The sequence below is a fragment of the Corapipo altera genome, unplaced genomic scaffold, assembly GCF_003945725.1.
Source record: "Corapipo altera isolate COAL_440 unplaced genomic scaffold, ASM394572v1 130093, whole genome shotgun sequence".
Lineage (NCBI taxonomy): Eukaryota > Metazoa > Chordata > Aves > Passeriformes > Pipridae > Corapipo > Corapipo altera.
This window is the reverse complement of record NW_020885598.1, coordinates 3,378-3,762: the sequence shown is the minus strand read 5'-3', so window position 1 is coordinate 3,762 and position 385 is coordinate 3,378.

Genomic DNA, 385 nt, shown 5'->3' with positions numbered 1-385 from the left:
GGGGGGGGGATCCCGCTGATGGGGGGATGTGGATACCGCTGATGAGGGGATGTGGATACCGCTGATGAGGGGATGTGGATCTTGATGAGGGGATGTGAATCCCCCTGATGTGGAGATGTGGATCCCACTGATGTGAGGATGTGGATCCCGCTAAAGGGATGTGGATTCTGCTGAGAGGATGTGGATCCTACTGATGTGAGGATGTGGATCCCCCTGATGTGGGGATGTGGATCCCACTGATGGGGATGTGTATCCCACTGATGTGAGGATGTGGATCCCACTGATGTGGGGATGTGGATCCTGCTGTTGAGGGGATGTGGATCCCACTGATGGGGGAATGTGGATCCCGCTAAAGGGATGTGGATCCTGCTGAGGGGATGTGGAT